The 19,567-nt window shown below is 43.1% G+C and overlaps 1 long non-coding RNA gene across 1 annotated transcript; it reads right to left on the reverse strand.

Annotated features, from left to right (window-relative positions):
* Positions 1-62: 62 nt before the first annotated feature.
* On the reverse strand, positions 63-19,131 carry LOC115323794. The gene is made up of 2 exons (XR_003919208.4): positions 19,007-19,131; positions 63-217 (listed from the first exon to the last, which is right to left on the reverse strand). It is a non-coding gene; the product is annotated as an uncharacterized LOC115323794 (long non-coding RNA).
* Between the last annotated feature and the right edge of the window lie 436 nt (positions 19,132-19,567).

The following is a 19,567-nucleotide window of genomic DNA, read 5'->3' on the forward strand; positions in this document are numbered from 1 at the left end:
AAAGGTGTTGTTTCTGGATGCCACCGATGTGATGCATGCAGTTGCAGAAAGCACACCTTGTGTGGTCAGTGTCAGTTTTAATATATATTTCCCTAAGAATGCAACAGGCATACTTTGCCATCCACCTGCTCGAAGTATGAGGTATTTCCCAAAAAATTGAAGAATGTCACTTCCACTTCTACAAGTTGTCACCTTGGTTGCGGTACTCGACGAACACCTGCATAAGTAAGGGCATGCAATGAGTTTTACATGCTCAGAAGCAGAGATTATTAGGCTGTCTGATGAGGTCAGGAGCAGAGGCTGTCTGACATTTTTGTTTTTAAGCTATCTAATCTAATGGCATCATCTGAATGCTGGTGGCTTCCCAATTCCAAAACGCTCCCTTGTTCCCCCAGATTCACTCTAGTAAATGAAAAAAAATCATATTTTGCTCGCTACCAAAACCGAAGCTTCATTCTTCCTAGTTTTTCCCCTGTTTTACTCGCCAACCACCGGCGGGAAGCAAAGCGCGCAGCTGGCAATCGGGTACGCTTGCACCTGCCTTGTGGCATCTAACAGCGAGATAACAGGGATAACGGGGGCATTCATGCTATCTGAAGTTAATAATAATCTCTATTTGCACAAAGTCTCACCGTGACTTGAAGCTGAACTATGAGAAAAACACAAAAGCAATTGCGATTTTGAGAAAAATGTTTTTGAAACTCGGCACACTCAAGCTGCGGCTAACTACTTTCGTGAAATCGCTGGAGTCAATCCGTTCTCTTTGTATCACAAGCAAGTAATTACACTGGCAAAGAAAGGTAAAAAAGACTCGCAATACATCTTTTGGCAAATTACCCAAGCACCACGGAGAATGTGGACACGGGTGCTGTACACGCTCGTCTTACCTGAATACATGTGCCATTTGTTTTAGATTTGCTTTAGAAAAGTTACCGTTCCAGACTCTCGCACATATAACTACAGTTGTACAGTCTAAGCTCGATATAAGAGACCTTGATTTTGACCAAGATTTCGGTCTGTTGTTAAAGGAGTATGTTGTATGCAGATATGAAGTTGAGTCAATGGTACCGAATTTCACAAATCGGTATGTTATATCCAAATGTCTGTTGTAACCAGGTCTGTTGTAATGAGCTTAGACTGTAGCATGAATATGCTCCTTGGCGCTTGGGTAATTTAGCAAAACGCCCAATGGACCATTTCAGAAAAGTGCTTCTGGTCAGTGCTATTTTCAGCATCTGTGCATGTGGCATGTACTTTGCTTGCCTTCCACATATGCACCTGCTGGGCTGTGAACTAACACATGTGGACTTTGATTCTCATAAAGATTGAAATCAACCGCATTCATTTGTGCCAGGTACAGTATAGGATTGCACCATAAAATTGAAAATCCAGAAGGCAACAAAAAGTTCCCCAAAAGAAAACTCATATCCATGTATTTTTTTCTTTTGCCCACAGTCAGAGTACAATGGAATGTGATCAAACACTCATTCATGAGTGCATTTGGGGAAAGGAAGTAACTCTACAGGCCAACACACAGTTTACAAACAAGCCCTCGAGAGGTGTGGGCAAACGCAGTTTCCACATGACATGTGGGCACTGCGCGTACGCAGAAACCAGATTTGTGTGAAGTGGAGTGTCTGTGCATGCACCCTGCCAATAGCAGCGCCACCGCAGCAGCGTGATGTCAGCGCCTGCGTGTTGGTGTACTTAAGATCTTCAAAAATTAAGTTTTGGTTTTGCATAGCCTCTATAGTGGTAAATTTACACATCTTTCCCAAGCAACATTTCCCGTTCTAAAAATTTTGAACTCTAACATTTCTTTGCACTAGAATAAAACAATACTTTCACCACCTGTTGTGCAATACAAAATTGCATGCCAACAATTTGGCAAACATACCAGGCAACAGCTCTATAGTATATCAGAGATCAACACCTGCTCTCTAAAACGCTAATAGTACCAGACACGAAGAGCTGTGTGTTAAAAGCAGTGCTGGACACGATACTTCACAAAGGTGTAAGGATAAGTTACTAATTACCAGCTTAATATAGTAATTAGGTTACTACTCAAGTTGCTTTCCCTGCAAAACATCTTGAGTAGAGTATGAGCACTTAGAAACAGTAATTCAATTACATTCAAGGACGTTTCAACATTTTGGACAAAACCCCGGGACTGGGGGGTAAAAAAGGACAACACAACACAAAGTCTCAAGCACAGCTGAAATTTATTGGACAGAATATTGTGGTTTTATAGGGCACAAGTGCCCGGAAAACCAAAAGGAATGGAAAAAGGGAGAGAATGAACTTCTTTTTCCCGAACACACAAGAGAGGGAGGACATTGGCCAATAGCCACACCGGTACCGTTCTAACTCAAACAAAAGGGGGGAGGGGGAGATCTCTCAAAGGGATGGTGAACCGAAATTTGGATTTCAGAAAAAATAATGCGGGAGATGTAGGGGGGACGCTACACTCCTGCTCGTAAGGCGATATCTCGAATGGACGGCCGTATTTCTGGAAAAAGAGGTTGAGATTGAACCAGGCCGACGAGGCGCGTGACGTCAAGATACCTAGTTTCCTCCTCTCTTCACTTTGCTCCCTCAAGGCGGCGAGGCAGAGAACACGCGAGACCATTCCCTTACCTTCTCGGAGAAACATGACGTGAACATCTCTGTCAAATGCACCTCCTTTTCTTGAAAAAAAACGGTCATCCGTTCGAGATATCGCTGTATGAGTGATGTTGTAGTGTTTGTAGCATCCCGTTGCACGCTTTTATTGCGTGTTTTGTGGAATCAAAATTTCAGTTCAGCATCCCTTAACCCACCTCAGTGAGGTCCTGATAACATCACAAAAGAAAGGGCTGCAGGGAGGTGACCCAATAGGGGAAAGATCAAACATGGATGGACAAAAGCGAACAACCCCCGACATTCGTCACACCCGAAACAAAGGGCAGGCGTGAAACTTAAACTCGAACACACAACATCCTACAAAGATATAAAGGTAACCTCCAGACAATCAAATTTGTAGAAGTCTTTTCAACTCCGTGTCCAAATTAAAAGACGGCCTATTTACTGCATTTCCGTGGCTAATAATAGTAAGGGACTATTACTAGTAAGTCAACATAACCGATGTGGAATTCCATAGAGGTAAACAATTATTACATTCTAACACATGTTTTGACATTTCTGAATACTGATCTTTGTTTCTAATATAATGTTTGTGTTCAGTTAAACGATTATTCAAACACCGCTTCGTTTGTCCAATGTAACATAACCCACAGGCAAAAGGAATCTTGTAAACTACGCCCGACACACAATCAACATCTTTTTCTCTGTTTTTTGGCACGTCCAGTTCTGGCCGAGTTGAACGGGGTCAACCGACTTAGTTTGAAATCATTTCTGAACACAGTGCTAATGCCGTAGCGCTTGCCGGCTGATTTTAGATGATGAGAAATACGATGGAAGAAAGAGAGAACAACACGCCTGGCAGATTCACAAACCTTTGAACATTCCTTTTTCATATTAATCCAGTACAACAACTGTCTGAACACATAATCCTCGGGAAAACCTGCCACGCTGAAACAATTAAAAAGGCGTTAGGCGTTAGAGCGCAGAACCAGTGGAGTGCGAACAAGATTTCCTAAGTGCACTATCTACTAAATTCCTGACTATGCCAGCCTTGATATTCTTCGAGTGACAACTTTTGAAAGGCAGGAGCGGTTTGTCTTCCGTTTTTCCATACTGCCAACACAAACCGGAGGGTGTTTTTAGCTGTATACCTAAAGACTGCAGGCAGTCATTTACAGGTCTTTCTACTAAGAATTGCAGCTCTGGCACACTCTCATAGACAAAGTTTTCTACGAACACTGACAGTGAAGAATCGGTAGTGCACCAGGATATTGTCTACATAGCGCCGTAAGAGGATGACACCTGGAGAACGGCTTTGAATGAGACCAACTAGACGCATATCCAAGAAGCTAAGTCAAATCTCCAAAAGGACTGGGGCCACGGCCGAACCAATACATATTCCTTGTTTTTAATTGAATGAAATTTTGACCATCATACTTTACCACCATTGCCTGGAGGTACAATTCTAAAATTCTAAGGCAATCCGGTACCGAAATTCCAAACTGTGATTGAAACCTTACGAGGTTGTTTTCCAAAAAATTACTAACTCGGTTGAGAAGAGTTTTGGGATCTAGCGAATAATAAAGGTCTTTTATATCCATTGAAAAGACCGAACAAGGTCTCCCATGAAAGGGCTGCAGCTCCGTAACCAAATCATCTGAAGAACGTAGTGACAATGGACTTCTAACTTCCAAGGCCGACAAAGCATTCTGAAGGAAACAAGAGACCAATTTTCGCCAGGTGCCATTTTTGTTGACCACTACCTGGAGGGGAAGGTCTACCTTGTGGTCTTTTAGAAAAAACTTAATCCCCAACTTCTCACTGGAAGTGCTGTTTAATTTGGATTACCTGCGACGGAAATTCGCAGTCCTTCAACATGCCGACTATTTCCCTTTTTATCATTTGTTAGGTTTCCGTCGAATCATTTAAACACACCCATGACGGCTACATCGGACTTCTTCTGAAACTCATTCATCGGCAACACAGCAAATTTTGCTGATTTGTCAGTTTCGAGAAGCATAATGTTTTTTTCTGCTAATTCCCTTTTTACCGACGCAATCTTTTTGAAATCTCTCTGGTCAATTCTAAACAAGGAATCTACCATGGAAGACATCCTTTTCATTGTTGACAAAAACAAAGCTGTTTTCCCCATGGGGTCTGGTACCAAATTTGATAAACTATGAATAGCGGAGACAATATCAATCCTAGAGGGTTTTACATCCTCAGAGAATTTTGGTCCACTAGCCAAACACGCTTCGGTAGGCTTTGACAAGGCAATATCAAAAGGGTTGACTATTAGATTGGTTACTTCTGGCACAACGGAGCACAAAAAAAACTTTGGTTTGGTTTATTCCTTTTGGTTTTCCGGGCACCTGTGCCCTATAAAACCACAATATTCTATCCAATACATTGTAACCAATCTAAGTCAACCCTTTTGATATTGCCTTGTCAAAGCCTACCGAAGCGTGTTTGGCTAATGGACCAAAATTCTCTGAGGATGTAAAACCCTCTAGGATTGATATTGTCTCCGCTATTCATACTTTATCAAATTCGGTACCAGAACACATGGGGAAAACAGCTTTGTTTTCGTCAACGTTGAAAAGGATGTCTTCCATGGTGGATTTTTCGTTTAGGATTGACCAGAGAGATTTCAGAAAGATTGTGTCAGTAAAAAGAGAATTAGCAGAAAAAAACATTATGCTTTTCGAAACTGACAAATCAGGAAAATTCGCTGTGTTGCTGATGAACGAGTTTCAGAAGTCTGACGTAGCCGTCATGGGCGTGTTTAAGCAATTCGACGGAAACCTAAAAAAGATAAAAAGGGAAATAGTTGGTGTGTTGAAGGAATGCAAATTTCCGTCGCAGGTATCCAAATTAAAGAGCACTTCCAGTGACAAGATTGGGATTAAGTTTTTTTTAAAAGACCACAAGGTAGACCTTCCCCTCCGGGTAGTGGTCAACAAAAATGGCATCTGGCAAAAATTGGTCTCTTGTTTCCTTCAGAATGCTTTGTCGGCCTTGGAAGTTAGAAGTCCATTGTCACTACGTTCTTCAGATGATTTGGTTACGGAGCTGCAGCCCTTTCATGGGAGACCCTGTTCGGTCTTTTCAATGGATATAAAGGACCTTTATTATTCGCTAGATCCCAAAACTCTTCTCAACGGAGTTAGTAATTTTTTGGAAAACAACCTCGTAAGGTTTCAATCACAGTTTGGAATTTCGGTACCGGATTGCCTTAGAATTTTAGAATTGTACCTCCAGGCAACGGTGGTAAAGTATGATGGTCAAGATTTCATTCAATTAAAAACAAGGAATATGTATTGGTTCGGCCGTGGCCCCAGTCCTCTTGGAGATTTACCTTAGCTTCTTGGATATGCGTCTAGTTGGTCTCATTCAAAGCCGTTCTCCAGGTGTCATCCTCTTACGGCGCTATGTAGACAATATCCTGGCTTGCACTACCGATTCTTCACTGTCAGCGTTGGTAGAAAACTTTGTCTGTGAGAGTGCGCCAGAGCTGCAATTCTCGGTAGAAAGACCTGTAAATGACTGCCTGCAGTTTTTAGATATACAGCTAAGAACACCCTCCGGTTTGTGTTGGCAGTATGGCAAGTCAAACCGCTCCTGCCTTTCAAAAGTTGTCACTCGAAGAATATCAAGGCTGGCATTGTCAGAAATTTAGTAGATAGAGCACTTAGGAAATCTTGATTGCATTCCATTGGTTCTGCGCTCCAACATTTTTTTACCCGTTTCAGCGTGGCAGGCTTTCCCGAGGATTATGTGTTCAGACAGTTGTTGTACTGGATTAATATGAGAAAGGAATGTTCAAAGGTTTGTGAATCTGCCAGGCGTGTTGTTCTCTCTTTCTTCCATCGTATTTCTCATAATCTAAAATCAGCCGGCAACTGCTACGGCATTAGCACTGTGTTCAGAAATGATTTCAAACTAAGTCGGTTGACCCCGTTCAACTCGGCCAGAACTGGATGTACCAAAAATCAGAGAAAAAGATGTTGAGTGTGTGTCGGGCGTAGTTTACAAGATTCCTTTTGCCTGTGGGTTATGTTACATTGGACAAACGAAGCGGCGTTTGAATAATCGTTTAACTGAACACAAACGTTATATTAGAAACAGAGATCAGTATTCAGAAATGTCAAAACATGTTAGAATGTAATAATTGTGTACCTCTATGGAATTCTACATCGGTTATGTTGACTGAGAGAGAGGATCATAAACGCTTAGTAAAAGAGTCCCTCACTATTATTAGCCACGGAAATGCAGTAAATAGGCCGTCTTTTAATTTGAACACGGAGTTGAAAAGATTTCTACGAGTTTGATTGCTTGGAGGTCACCTTTATATCTGTGTAGGATGTTGTGTGTTCGGGTTTAAGTTTCACACCTGCCCTTTGTTTCGGGTGTGACGAATGTCGGGGGTGGTTCGCTTTTGTCCATGTTCGATCTTTCCCCTTATGGGTCACCGTCCTGCAGCCCTTTCTTTTGTGATGTTATCAGGACCTCACCGAGGTGGGTTAAGAGATCTTCTCCCTCCCCCCTTTTGTTTGAGTTAGAACGGTACCGGTGTGGCTATTGGTCAATGTCCTCCCTCTCTTGTGTGTCCGGGAAAAAGAAGTTCATCCTCTCCCTTTTTTCATTCCTTTTGGTTTTCTGGGCACCTGTGCCATACTCCACTCGCGCACGTTTGTAACCTCATGTTATCTACGGGTGTCTTTCCAGACAAAATGAAGCATGCATGTGTGACGGTTATACACAAAGGTGGCCCAGTTAGTGACTTAAACAACTATAGACCTATTTCTACTTTCAGTTTTTGCAAAGATAGCCGAACATATTATAAATAAAAGACTTGTTAAGTTTTTGACCTTCAATAACATTTTAGTAAAAGAACAATTTGGTTTTCAGAAAAATAAATCGCCAGAAGTTGCACTTCTTGGAATTAAAGAACAAATTCTCAAGAACATAGAACAAAAAATATACACGCTTGGTATATTTCTAGATCTTAAGATTGCTTTTCATTGCGTTCAGCATGAAATACTTTTGCAGAAACTTCCGTTTTGCGGAATACGCGGTATTTCCTTATCACTGTTTAAAAGTTACCTCACGACAAGAACGCAATATACAGTAGTAAATGGAGTAAAGTCAGACGTTCAATACATAAAGTATGGGGTTCCTCAGGGGTCTATTCTTGGTCCTATATTATTTTTGTTATATATAAACAACATTGTAAACATACATGGCAGTTCAAATATAGTCCTATATGCAGATGACACAAATATTTTCTTTTCTGGCTCGGACATCGACGACCTCTTTGGAAAGGCAAAACAGTGGTTGCGGGAATCAGACTTATAGCTTAGATCTAATAAACTTTATTTAAACATAGAAAAAACAAAGTACTTACTGTTTAGATTAAAAGGAATGATACCAGCTTCCAATTTGCAATTAAAATTCCAGGACTCTTATATTCAACCATCTTCAACCATTCGATTCTTGGGGGTTTTATTCCATGAAAATCTATCATGGACGCCACATATTGATTCTTTGAGAACAAGTCTTTGTCGAGCTGTTGGTGTCTTAAATAGATTAAGATATTATCTTCCAACAAAAGTGAAACGTCAAATTTATTTCGCTCTTGTGCAATCTCGCATAAGTTACTGCCTTTTAGTGTGGTCAACGACATCCCAAACAAATCTAGACAATATTGTATCCATACAAAAGCGAGCATTGCGAGCAATTGGTAACATACAACTTCTTAAAAGTGCCACACCATATTTTAGGAGATATCAAATACTCAACGTAAGAAATCTACATCAATATAAACTATCACTTGAAATTTGGCGCCAATTTCAGCTCGATAAATTGGTGTTCCATGCTAAGTACCACGCGAAAGATAGCCCGTATAATTTAAGGCGTCATTTATTAATAAAATCGCGCTCGCGAACGAATTATGGAGACCAGAGGTTGAGTTTTTTGATACCAGACTATTTAAACCAATACCCATATATTTTAGCTTCATTGGAGTGCGTACGATCACTCTATCAATATAAAAATATTGTAAAAGAATACTTACTCACAGGGGAATAAAACCGGATGTGTTTTAAGCAAAATGCTTGGAATGATAAGTAACAATTGACCTTTCACGTCATGTTTTGTGATGTATTTGTTTTGTTTTGTATAGATTTTTAGTTTGGAGCGAAATTGTATCATTCCTCATTTATTTGTTTTGGCTACCGTTGCTGCCAAAAGGGTGGCATGGCCCCGTCAGGCATTTATGCCTTTTGCCATGTCCCCTGGGACATCTCTGTACCGTTATGTCTTAAATAAAAAGTTATCAATCAAAATCAATCAATAAAACCACAATATTCTGTGCCATAAATTTCAGCTGTGTTTGAGACTTTGTGTTGTGTTGTCCTTTTTTATCCCCCCGGTCTTGGGGTTTTGTCCAAAATGTTAAAGCTTCACCAGCTTGTTTGCGCCCTAACTTTTTGTATGTTTCAACACTATGTAATTTGTATGAACTTCACTGACACGAGAATGCTTTACTTATGAGCAACGGAAGCAGACAGAATAAAATCGCAGTGCTATTTTATGCAATCCTAGCAGATGGGGTAGCATGTTACCAAATATTATTTTTAAGACAAATGAGCAAAAAGGAGCTACATTGCTGAAAATCACACCTTATAGTAATTTTATAATGCATACCTTCGAGAACTGTTTTACTAAGTGCTGTAGATGCTATATCCAGAGCTCACATTAAACAAACTTTGGATGCACCAAGGAATGAGTGTGCCTTCCTCAAGTAGGTTACCCAAGTGCTGCATTTAGAGATTACTAAACTTGAAAAAGAAGTGCACAAGACGACACACGGAGAAGGACTGCTACATTTCTGGTGGCGATTGTCGATTTCTTTATACGTTCCCCATACTAAGCTCTAGAAGCGTGTTCAGAGAGGCGCACAACACTGGGTGGAATTTTTGTTTGCATTTTGAGATCTCAACCTGCTTGCAGCTTGTTTCTTGCCTTGTCTCTGTCCTCAAGAAAGCGTCGAGCTATCTCCGTTTTACCACAGACACTGTTCATGAAGAGTGCCAAACTGACAAAAGAAATCGTCATTCATGCCTTAGCTTTGGCAAACTTGAAAACTAAAGAATAAAACCACATTTTGTCTTCATTTGGTATCCTCTCTTAATTTCCTTCTAGTTTTCTTTTGTTGTCACCTAGATAGCAGCTTTGGTCCTGGCTTCTTTCATCTTCTGTGTTTGGTCGTTTTCTCTTCAAGTTTACAATCTGTTGAGCTTTATGCAAGGGTGCCAATTCCTATTCCTGTAAAATGTCCGAGCGACAAAAGTTTTCAAAGATTGAAAAATGTATTTGAGATGACAAGTACGAGATACTGAGAAATGTAATTAAGAGGAGATTAAGGGGGTTGAAAAATTATTTTTAATTAAATTATAATTATTGAAAAACAAAAAGTTATTTTGGAAAATTTATATTTCTTTAATTTTGCTTGTTTTATTATGTTGGGATATCTTACTTTCACGGGTAAAAATATGAATAAAACTTTGGACTAGAAGCTACGAAAAAAAAGTCTGACAAACTTGGGGCAGCTCAAAACGCGCAAGTTTACGCGAATATCGGCCATCTTTGAGAGGCTCGCACTCGGGACAGCGGTGCTTTCTGCAAGTTTCTCCGGTTTGATTTGCGATAGACAACACTACAAAGCGAGATTTTTGTGTTTGGAACCACTAAAGCAAGAACAGGTTTTATGAAAGTTGGTGGAAAAGCAAGTAGAGAATGCCAGCAGAGAAACATTTACGGCGGCGTGCTAAGCCTAACCACGACAAAGGCGACTGTTCCGGTACAATTAGCGCTCCGTTCACGTGTGTCAGTGCTTCGGAAAAGAGATAGGGATTTTGTTTACGGAACAAGTGGCTATGGCTTTATGAGTTCAGTGATGTGCGACAATGGTACGCTGACGATACTTCTGAGCGATGTGATCTGCCCCGCTTGTCAAGAGTGTAGCTGTGAAATGCAAGGAATTTTCATCGTCCCTCAAACTACACTTAGAGAAGAGTGAGTGCCTTGAGTCGATTATTTCATTCAACGTTTACATTGAAACGTGCCGCGTCAGATGGAGATTTAAGCGCAAAGCGAATCTACGACAGTGGGAGCTCACACGAGTTTTGCCATCCTTGGAAAGCTGTAAACTTCAGCGCGTCAGCGCGATTTTCAGCCTGCGAACACCAATACACCATAAAACCTTCACTAGCAAGGAAGTTTATGCCGCTGCCACAAAAACTGCCAGCCAAACCTCGTGAAGACCAAAATGCTGATGTGGGAGGAGCAGCTAATGTAAGAGTGTTTGATGGCATTTGGCACAAGAAGGGCCAAAATTAGTTGCAATATACAGTGACAGACGGTTTTAGTGACTCTAGATGATTCCTGGACACCCTAGATTTATTATGTCACAATTTCATGTAAGTGCAGCAGATTTTTGGAAGAGTATATATTTTTTGTACTTTCAATTGCATTTTCTTGGTGTGCAACTTTTTGCTGTCTTCCCACTTTGTGCACTCAGTTTTCGATACTTAGTCTTACCATCACAATGAAAATTTTTATGTATTATCTTGAGGATACATTGTAGACATTTTTTCAAAAGCAAGATACACCCTGGAAGAAAGGTGACGATGTCTGTGCGGCCAGGGCACGGTATGTGCAAACATGTGGTACTCGCAAGCCTGTGTGGCCACCCCAACCGTATTAAGAATTAAACATTAATTTTATTTCCTTAAGAACATGAGTAAGCCTTTTCGATTTTCCGACATGGATTAAGTACAAAGATAATATCTCAGAAGTGGGATCTGGATCGACAATAGCCCAGAAAGAAGTATGAGCTTCACGTTTATTTATTTATTTATAGTACATAGCCTCAAGCGCCGAAGCATTGTAGAGGGGAGGGGCAAAGCAAAGAAAAATAAAATAAAATGACAAGACAAAAAACATGCGGCAAGAAATTCAAATATCAAAAATACACTGCGATTGGCAAAAGCTGTAAGCAACATCTGTTACGAACAAAATAAACAAGATAAAATGACTCGTGTCGGCTCATCAAACAAATGTGAACAAAGATTGGCGAAAAAGAAAATAATTGGGTATTGTTGCGATATCTGCTGGAAGGTGGTTCCATTCGTTTGATGTATGCGGGATAAATGAATAAAAAAAGTGTTTGTCTGGCAACGTGCTAAACCGACTTTATTCTGATGGTCCAGATCGGAAGAGTAATAGTTAAGCAATGTGAAGAAATGGTCTTGCAGCGACTGATGATGATACACTTCATGAAACAGGCAAAGTCGAAAAAACTTCCTACGCAATGACAAAAAGGTTAACAACAAACTGGATTTTATTGATGATATGCTGGTCGTTCGATTATAATTAGACAGAATGAAACGAACGGCATTATTTTGAACAATTTGGCTTGACTAGGCCTGGTCAAAGGTGGACAAGGACAATCTTCTTAACGCGACCCGCTCATACAAAGCCGCCAATCAAAGCGATTGACCCTCTCTACATGAACTTTTGAATGCGATTATGAAAAAAGACTGTTTCCTGAAGGACTTATTTGAACGCCTGATTCCAACGATGACGACGCCGTCAGCAACAGTGGAACTACACGGCGTGATAACAGTCCAAATAATGCCCGACTTGAGTTAAGATCATTTTGAAATTTGACGGCAGTGAACATGCGACATCAGCTCGTGAATGGGTGGAGAACTTGCGGAGAACGGTGGCACTCCATCAATGGCCAACAGGATCTCATCTAGCAACAGAGCGAAAGTACAACGGCCTATTTACACTCTAAGGTTTGTTTGTGCAAGGAGGCGGGGCTTGACTTCTGCGATAGATCCAAACAAGTGATCACGGGCCTGCGTTCGAGACTACTTAGCACGATGCTCTTGGGGAAAACCCATGACGACGATGATGGCCTGCTGCATTATATCCAAGAATTTGTGAAGATTGAATGCGAAAGGCAAGAGCATTTTGGTAGTCCACGTGCATGGGCGTACCAACCGGGGGGGCAAGGGGGGCACTTGCCCCCCCAGTTCTCAGAGTGGGGGGGCAAGGCATGCGTTTTGCCCCCCCTGAAACGGCCGCCACTGGGCGGAGCAGACACAGGCCGGCGGCGCCCAAGGAATACCAAGGGCACTGCCCCCCGACCCGCGCGGGCATATTTTTAACGCGCAGGCGATACAAACCCTAGCAACGGTGCTCACGCACGCCGGATTGGCTGGTTCGTAAAGCCTTGCTCCACGAACAAGGCTACACGGTAACCTTACGGAATCCATCCGCGAGACATGGGCCGGACGGGCCGTCCAGACCAGGACGTAGGCCCTTACACAAAATAAAGTTTTGCTTGCTTGCTTGGAGTTAGGCGCTGCCGCCGTCAACATAGGCAGCGGATGGAATGCGAGTTTCCGAAGAGGTAGCGTAACTTAGTGGTGAGATGTCTGCCTCATACGTGTCAGACCCGGGTTCTATTTATGGTGTGGGCCGGCTTACTTCTTTTTATTTTTTTTTCTCGAACATTTTGTTTTGTCGAGGCATTTGGCGATATTTACATTTCTTTTTTACCATTAACACTAAAAAAACGAATGTTGTTGACGAAACATCGCTAAACTAAATCGTATCGACTCTATTTACGGAAGTGCATGGGGGGCAGCGGGGCTTGGGTTGCCGACCGGACGCCGCAAAGCGGCGTGTACGGGGGGTGGGGGGGGCTAGGTGGGTTAATAGATTTGTAATTAGCAGCCGCACACCGTCACCGCGAAGCGGCGTGAACGCAGGCGCGGGGGTGGGTTAACGCGCTTCGAGTGATACACGAGCAGCCCATCCGGCGTGAGCGTCGTTGTTAGGGGTTCTATCGCCTGCACCGTAAAAGGAGCAGTGTGTGCACCTCCTGTAGTGGGCAAGAATTCCTACATTGGAGAGAAGCGGGGACAAGCCCTTTCTTCAAATGCGTCAAGTCTCCTTGAGCTTCGGAATGCAAAGAAACGCCACTATTCGGAGCAAATCCCACAGTTACTCGACCTCTCTTGCGTCGTGTCTGTTCGCTCCCCGCGCCTCGTAGCAGTGTTGTTGCAGTGGGGGGGGCTCGTTAAAATTTTGGGGTTTTTTGGACTATCTAAATCACTTTCTTCCTTCCCATCCCCCCCTTTTCTACTCCGCATGTTTCCCCTCTGCAAATATCAGCTGACCTTCCGACCTCTGTTCTCTGTTGATAGGCAAAACAACCACTAAAATTAGAAAGTAATTTGTAATTTGAGTGGAAGTCACTCGGAAAAGTAGTTAAAGTAAACTACTGATTACTAGAATAGAAATGTAATTAAAAGTTACTAAACTACCCAGAAAAGTAGTTAAACTACAGTAACTTAATTGAGTAAAGTAGTTGAACTACGTACAAGTCTGGCCTGGCAAGCGCTCTGCGTAAGTGTTTTCACTGATCTGCCTAGCCCCGCACACCATCACATGGGCCAAGAAAGGTGTAGTTTTACTGCAGAGGAGAAATCAGCAGGGTCCAAGATGGTGACAATGGAGGATGGGGGACTGTTCCAGTGGCTGATGGCTTGAGAAAGGAATGACCAATTGAAAGCGTTCGTAGAGCCAGAAGTGTGTTTGATGGAGCAGACGTTGTTGAGGCGAGAAGATGTTCGGTCGAGGGGTAATAACAAAGTGGTTTTGAGGTCGGGAATGTGGTAGTAGATTTTGTGAATAAGGCACAGCTGAGAGACTTTCCTGCGAAGCTGCAAAGAGGACATGGTAAGTTCAGTTTTTAGCGCCGAGACACTGAAAGAAAAGTCACAAGTGGATGAAATGAAGCGAGCAGCTCTGTTCTGAACTGCCTCTACAGCGTATTGATGAGGTACAGTCGATGGGTATTCCAGATGGTTGAAGCATATTCTATTTTTGGTCTGACGTACGTGTTAAAGGTTAGCTTAGGGACAAAGGGTGGAGCGATTTTTTAAGTTACGTCTGCTTAGTCCAAGAGTTCCAGATGAATCGGCGGTAATGACTTCAATGTGGTTATTCCAGGGAAGGTCAGATGTTAGTCTTACACCAAGGTATTTATACACAGTAGCGGTCTCAATCAGATCGGAGTCCAAGAAGTAATTAAATGACAGAGTGGTTTTTTTCTTGGTGAAGTGGATTAGTTTGCGTTTATACTTGTTTGGTGACATAATCCACTCTTTGCACCAATTGTTAATTTTATCTAGATCTTCCTGAAGCTGGTTATTATTTTGCACACAAGTTACTTTGTTATGGATGACGCAGTCGTCGGCGAAAAAGCGTTTTTTTGAAGAAATCCCAATGGGAATGTCATTAATAAATATTAAAAAGAGTAAGGGCCCAAGTACGAACCCCAGGGGAACACCAGGAGATACATTTATTAAGGAAGATTCATGATCATCATGGACGTGACCTGTACACGGGAAAAAAGAAAGTCACGAATCCATGCAAACGGTTATTGGTCGAGGCAAAAATATGATAGCTTAGAAAGAAGGCGTTGATGGAAAACACGGCCGAACACTTTGGAAAAAAAAAAAAAAAAAAACTGCGTCAGTTTGGACGTGACATTCAAGGTTAGTGTGCAAGTCATGGATGAAGTCGCAGAGTTGCGTTTCGCAGGAAAGTACCTTTTGAAAACCGTGCTGCTGTTTAAAGAAAAGAAATGGGATGATAGGTGCCTCATGATATTGGAGTAGAGGATATGCTCAAGTAGTTTGCAAGAAATTGAAGTCAATGAATTAGGGCGATAATTAGATGCGGAAGAGCGGCTGCCCTGTTTAAAGACTGGGAATTACCCTTCCCACCTTTTGGTCAGATGGAAGGCAGGTTTGAGATGAGGAATGAATGAAGATGAGTTTCAAATACTCACTAGAAATAACACGGGTGTTTCTTTTAAATTTTAGGGTTGATGTTATCGGTTCCAGCGGACGAAGTAAGTTTTAGTTTATCAATCAATGTTTTAATACCAGCGGAGTTAACGTTAATAGGATGCATGCGCTCGTAAAGCTCTTCAGGGAGAGTGGGGACGAAGTCCAAGCACTCGTTAGTAAACACTGATGAAAAGTATTCGTTAAACACAGAACTATCATGCTCGACGTTGCACATCCGACATTCCTAACTCTCCCCATCTTCCTAAACGTCCGTGTGTGTCCCAACACCAGAAACCGGAATTTTAAAGGTTAAAAACGGCACGTTGCGAATATGGAACGCGCACTTTCATGCAAAGCTGACGTCAAGTGACTCAAATCGAAAAACATGCATATTTACAGTATTGTTATCTCTTCTGGTGAAGGCTAAACAACCGTTGCATCCGTTTTCGCGCATGAAACGGTGACTCCCAGAGAAAGTAAGAACGCAGTGATTGTCTTTATTTTAACGATGTAAACACACTTGCAGGCGTGCGCTGATGAAGCCTCAAAATCAAAACTCTAGTAGTGTGATTCGTGACTGCTCCGGCTACTACCCAACCTTGGTGTCACACTGTCACGCCACTTTCTGCAAGCAAACACTAAAATTGCCAGTAAACACACAAAAGCGACATCGATACAATTATCTTGTAGAATATCACCTTATTTAATCATAACTGTTTCAATAGGCACTACAAGTTGTATTTATTTTAAGAAGAAGAAGCAAAATTGTTTTCGTGAGAAAAAACAAAATATCAATGTTAAGTCTGGTAACGTTGTAATTTTGCCGAATCATTGCCACATGTTTAGAAAACTTCGGCAAAAGTTGCGCCGAATTTTCGATTAAGGGGGGGGGGGGGGGGGGGGGGGGGGGAAGAGGGTCGGGTTTGCCCCCCCACTCAAAAACAAGTTGGTACGCCACTGTCCACGTGACAAGAAAGGGATGACCGACGCGGCGAGTACCCAAGACCCAAATGCGAGATACGCAAGAAAAGCTGGCAATGGAAGGAACACCTGTGACAAACCGCCGCCACTTTCGTATGAAAAAGGAGAACGCAAGTGCTACAACTGCAACCATTATGGCCACATGGCACGGGACTGCCCCCCGCGAAAACGAGCCTTGAGGTCTTTGCACTGTAACAAAACTGTACCACACCCAACGTCACTGCAAAGAGGTGGCACATCGAAAGCGTAATGAAGCAAACACAGTGAGTGAACCATCAAATGAAACAATAAATTTTGGTGTTTTGATGAAGCAAGTCATACTAATAGACAATCTTTCCCTCATTGGACTCAATGACACGGTCAGCTCCGGCTGTCTACTTCGTGCGTCAGCGCAGCTCTATGTGACACAGAACTTGTTCAGGAGTCAACACTTCTGTACGGTTTTGGCAACAGCAGCGTGCCAGCGTCTAGGAGCATTGGAAGATCCAAGGCTGACAAAGACTGATGGTGTCCTAGCGAAGGACATTCCCATTCTTGTTGTCTCGGATGAAGCAGTCTGTGGACTTATTGGTCGGACAAACATTTACTGAACTGCCCTACTTGACAAATGCAAGAGTTGGAGGCTGTCTTTGACTCTGGCACTTGAGTGACCGCCCGTTTGCGCACACAGGCATATAGATCGAGCACCACCAGAAACTAAAATTGAAAGCAAGGGAGGAGTCCATTCTCCAGAAAGACCTGGTCAATTGGATCACCCTGACAACAGAAAAAAGGGTCACAGGCCCAGTCATTTACAGACAGTGCGGGATGGATGTCCTGATCATATGACTCTCGTTGAGGTCACGTTACCTATGTACCCTGCAAGTAATGGTGAGACAGTCATCAGGAAAGGACAACTACTTTGGCAAGCCAAACCAATTGAGATCTTGCAGGTAGACATCAATGACACTCATGAAGTCCACATCAAGCGTGACAAAAGCAAGGTGAGCAGAATCGAGCGACAACCCGTCCAGGGGACAGAAGTTAGCATTAGACCTGCAGTAACAACGGTGAAACAGTCTAACTAGTAGAACTTTTCACCAAAATCAGAGAGTGCTTTGTAATGGCACAAACTGAATTGGGTTGCACATCAGTTGTGGAAATGCTTCTACGAAATTGCGCTGCAGGAGCTAGCATTCGACGATAAAGCAACATGGAAGGATCCTAGCAAGCTGAGAGTATGTGTAAGGCAACGGTTGCTGGAGGAACAGGAAAGAAGCAAGCAGGCATATGATCGTCGACACTACCCAGCAAAGCTATAGACCGACACGCTGTTTGCAAACAAGCCCGTTTTTGCCCACACCAGGTGTGGGCACTGCGCATGCGCAGAAACTGAATTCGCGTGAAGCGAAGCCTCTACGCATCAAAGTGCCGTCGACAGTGCTACCGCAGCTGCGTGACGTCAGGGCCGCGTGCTGGTCTATACAACTGGGGAGAAGGGGGGGTGGAGTTGTATTTATGAGGAAAGCAACACAACACACCGGAAACTCAACGAAGACACAAGCAACGTGCCGAAGATCCCTGGTTGTCACCCAGGTGTTGCTTGCAGATACCTATCGAGAGGTAAAGCTCGACCAACGTTCTGAGAGCCGGTTCGCAACGCCGGCACAAATCTCCCAGTTAAAAGGATGGTCGACGACGTTGGCAGCGCCCCACCTTGACGACGACATCGCCTCCGAAGATTCGGGAGACAAGCAAGAGGAGCCCCCAGCTTCTAGAAGGCCTACAAGAAACATACACTGCCTGCTAGAGTGTATAAAGTAAATACTTTTTCTAATGTTTCTCGGCGTGTGTGTTTGTTTATTACCTTGATATTTGTGTGTATCTTTGAACTTAACGAGGACGTTAAGGATCCAGGACGGCCGAGCGTACTTTAAAAAAAAGGAAAAAAAAGTGACCCTCTGGAAGCTTAGAAAGACGATATCTCGTGCGGCCAGGGCACGGTGTGTGCGAACGTGTGGAACTTGTATAGTCCGTGTGGCGACCGCAAACGGAAGCCAAGCCTGTGTGGCCACCCCAACCAAGAATTAAACATTCCTTTTACCAATGTGAGTATAAGCCCTTACGATCTTCCGACATGCGTTAGTACAAAGATAACGCCATAAAGTGCAGTTATCTATTTAGAATTGCAATATCATAATTATATTTTTGTGTATTTTGTCTAACTTCTAAGGAGCTTCTAAAAAGAAGGCATAATACTGTAAAGGCCCGTTCACACTTGCGACAGTCGCTAGAGCGACTAGCGAAAAACGACCACAAGTGTTCACACCTGATTGAGCGACCGACGAGTCGCCACCTTTTTCGAGCGGCTGAAAGGTTTTTCTGATCAAAGGTGCCGGCAGGAAAAATCAAGAAAACGTAATGGTGCTTCAGAACGGAAAACAAGGGCTATATGTGCGCTCCCTCAATCGTGATATTGTACGTACCTGCCATGCCGAAAATGTCGCCGATCTCGTTTTAGGCCTGCAATTTTTTGCCCCGATCCTTGTGGTCGGGGTGCCGCTTATTGTAAAGAAACAAATAGTCTTTGACAGCATTGATAAGAGCTTCCGCGAAGAACCCCATACCAGTGACCGCCGCCGTGCGCGTGTCGCTATTTCCCGCGGGAAGCAGTGCCGGATGTAAACAAACGCACATATCACTTCCGACGAGACACGAGACTCGGATTGGCTCCGCCGTCCAGCGACTCGGATTTTTCGACTTGAAAAACAGGTCGGTAGCGACCGATTTAGGGCAGTCGACAAGCGACAAGCGACCAAAAACCAGTCGACCGATTTTGGGCAGTCGCTTGTCGCTCCAGCGACTGTCGCAAGTGTGAACGGGCCTTACAAAACTGAATCCGAAACTAAAATAAATGGTTGCCTAACAGGCCGATAGACGACGCCAGCGCATTGCCGCCCCCGCCCCTCGCCCTCTTAAAGGGCGCGTGTTTTGAATCGCCCGACGATTGCATGTTTTGTGGCATTGAGGGGCTACAACGTTACTAA

Source organism: Ixodes scapularis, unplaced genomic scaffold (assembly GCF_016920785.2).
Source record: "Ixodes scapularis isolate PalLabHiFi unplaced genomic scaffold, ASM1692078v2 PGA_scaffold9__187_contigs__length_104089568, whole genome shotgun sequence".
In the NCBI taxonomy this organism is placed as follows: domain Eukaryota; kingdom Metazoa; phylum Arthropoda; class Arachnida; order Ixodida; family Ixodidae; genus Ixodes; species Ixodes scapularis.